Here is a 3479-nt window from a genome sequence, read left to right on the forward strand (position 1 = left end):
ATGTGTATATATACATAGTTAAATTATACAAATATTCCTTCTAACTTTTGGAGTCGGTTTTAATATTAGTCCGTACATTTAGGAAGTTTCTTTTTTATTCTTAGAACTTTAAAATTTGTTCCAATAAATATCTATGTAGAGATTTTTTTAATTAAAATATACGATTGAAATTGACTCGACTACAAATTTGTAGTAATTAATTGAAAGACATACGTAATATTATTTACAACATCATTCACATAAACTGTCGTGACAATAAAATTTAAAAATTAGTTATATAAATTATTTTATTGATATCTTTTGAGATAAAATAATTAGTGATAACAATCTTAATCTTTTTATCCTAGATTCATTTTAACTTTTACACATTAATTAGTTCATACATCAAATTTAATTTTCTTTATTTATTTTAATGATAAAAATAAAATTTTTGAAACAATTGTGGGGTTTATTAGTGTTTTTTTTTAAAAAAAAAAAAATCCAAGGGTAAAATTTAAACATTTTAAAGTCTAAGTCATCATTCAAACATATTCTAAACTATAATTTAATCTATATACACACACAATAAAAAAACACCATTTCGTGAAATAATTGTTCTAAAAAATTATTAGTAATGATTTAAACGTGTATGATAGATTATTAGATGGAAGAACTTTAAATTATTATATGAAGACTACAAAATGCACTATAAATTTCATGCTAGGTTGGCTAAAATGTGCCTCAACTAGGAGCAAGAACATGCTAATGGATACATCAAAAGGAAGGGAAAGGGAAATGGTGAAGGCTGATCTAATGCCATTTTGGGAGAGAAAATGGACCAAGAGAGACAAATATATGGCAGGTCTTTTTATCATTATTGCACATGATTTGTATTATTGCACCCTTCCAATTCAATTGGAATGCATTTAGGGTCGCAGTTGTATTGTAGATTGTCGTAGGTTACTTCGGAATCAATATTTCGTATCATAGAAATCTCTCACATAGAAGTTTCAGACTTCCCAAATGGCTTGAATACTTATTTGCTTATTTTGGAGTTCTAGCATTTCAGGTTTGACATTCTTAAAACTTCATCCTTTTTGTTGGAATGCTTTGAATTTGTTTGTTGGCGCTTCGAACAATCAAGTACAGGGACCTTGAATTTGTTTGTTGGAATGCCTAGAGGTGTCGTTTGATGTAATTTTTCTGAAAACATTCTCCCTAATAATACTGTTCTCCCTCTGCCCGTGGATGTAGCTAACACACCGTTAGTGAACCACGTATATCTGTGTGTCGATCTTCTCTATCTCTATGTTCCTTTTTGTGTTCTTTAATTGTCGATTTCGTAACACTTTATTTTAAAAAGCTTTAAAATGTTATTACAAGATTAAAAGGTTCATAATCGACTAATATGTTTGAAACATCTCTATCGTCTCTACCTAGAGAATAATTCTATGTTCATTCAAATCTCTATTTCCGTAAATAGTTGCAACGTAATATTCTAAATGAAAATGAAAGATGTTATATTTATTACTATTCTCCAAAAATTTATCAGTTTCTTTTTCTTTTTGGATTATAGGGTGATCCAATCGATTGGGTGAACACGCATAGATGCCATCATCAGTTTGTCGATATAGAAAAAGACCCACATAGTCATATTCAAGGATTTTGGTTCAGTTATTTCGCTTGGCTTTTGGATTCTAAAAGAGTTTGTCCAGAGTATTTTAGTGATCTTAAAGATACAGAAAAAACCATCTTCTCATTGGTTTTGAAATATGGAAAGACCAAATAATGTTGGTGACTTGGAGAAACAAACCTTCTATAGATTTCTTCGCAAAACATATTTTCTTCATGCAATTGTTCTTGCAGTTCTTCTTTATGTGGTTGGAGGAACACCTTTTCTTATATGGGGAATGGTAAAATTAAATTACCCTCTCAAATTTTGTTTCCTTTTAATTATCAATATATATAAAACATATTATATTGCATAAACTTCTAGATAATTTGCAAGTTCGTAACACCCAAAATTATAATTTCACATTTGAACTTAGGGAATGCCATTAAAAATATAAAGTATGATATGATATATTACTAATTGATCTTTTTTGTTTTGCAGTTTGTGAGGACCATAGCATTCCTACACTTAACATTTATGGTGAATTCAATATGTCATCCATGGGGAAATCAACCATGGAACACTGGAGATCTGTCTAGAAATACTTGGTATAAGTGCTTTTTTGTATATTCTTTTCATTTATTTCCATTGTCAAATAGTTGTGATCTTTATTTTAATGAGCTAGTAATATTCTTTAAATGTGATAAATTTAAGGGGTCATTATATGCCAATCAAATCAGGAAAAACATCTTAAAAGTAGTTTCTTAAAAAAAAATTTAAATATAAAAAGCAAAGTTAAGCGCCAACCATAATTTTATATATATATATATATATGTATGTATCTATGTTGTTGGTAGTACATTTCTTATCGGTGATTCAATCATATGAACTCTAAAGCTAAACGTGCTTAATTTAGAGCAATCTTATGTTAGGTAACCTATTAAGAATTTTCTTAGAATGCATGTGAGTGAAGACAAAACATATTGAAAGGATCAGTGTTGGTTCATGGGACAACTTTCACTAGCTAGATCATAGGAAATGCAAAGAAATATTGAGACCATCAAGTACCGAACCTAGATTTTGAATCTTGGCCTAGAGTGTTACAATATTAGTTAATGTATATATGGACAAATCAATTATTATTAGGTTATATATAATTATTAGTTCACTAATATCGTGTCTAAACAAATTCATTAGTCAACAAGCACAATAAATACCATGTTACTATAAAATCAATTTTTAATCTTTTAAAAAAATTTCAACGATATCTTGCCAATGTATAGCTTAGTCGTAACTAATATCTAATTGAGGTTCAAATCTTCATACATTCAATACGATCCTTCAATGACGTTGTGTTTGTAAATTAATCAAGCTAAGTTGATCTTATAACTAAAAAATTTTGTATTTAATATTTTGGATTTCTTGTTAGGTGGATGTGTTTGTTTACTTTTGGAGAAAGTTGGCATAATAATCATCATGCTTTTGAATATTCAGCGAGACATAGACTTTAGTTGGTACATTATTCGGTTTCTTCAAGCCATTGGATTGGCAACTGATGTAAAGTACCATCTCAATCTCACAAGCAACGGCTACTAGCTTTGAACCAAGCCAAAAGAAAAGGCCTTTGAGAATGGTGTTTTACATCCAAATAACTTTCTTCAATTATCATATTGTTGAACATGATCTTTAATTTTTTATCATGTTAATTTCCATCCATCATTTTTAATAGTAAAACTCTTCCTAGGTTGTTCTGGTACAATTATAAAGTTTAAAATTAAAATAAAACTTTCAAAATCTAAAGAAGGTAATTGGAAATTTGGAATTTACTTTAAAGTTTAGAAATGTTATTGTTTAATTTATCTTAATTGAGACATATATTATTTGTTTA

At 28.5% G+C, this 3479-nt stretch overlaps 1 pseudogene; it reads left to right on the forward strand.

The window, feature by feature from the left end:
• The first annotated feature begins 774 nt into the window (after window positions 1-774).
• LOC120071890 (palmitoyl-monogalactosyldiacylglycerol delta-7 desaturase, chloroplastic-like) lies at window positions 775-3219 on the forward strand (annotated as a pseudogene).
• The last annotated feature ends 260 nt before the right edge of the window (window positions 3220-3479 follow it).

Source organism: Benincasa hispida, chromosome 2, assembly GCF_027475165.1.
Source record: "Benincasa hispida cultivar pf3 chromosome 2, pf3_genome.v1.1, whole genome shotgun sequence".
Classification (NCBI taxonomy): Eukaryota; Viridiplantae; Streptophyta; class Magnoliopsida; order Cucurbitales; family Cucurbitaceae; genus Benincasa; species Benincasa hispida.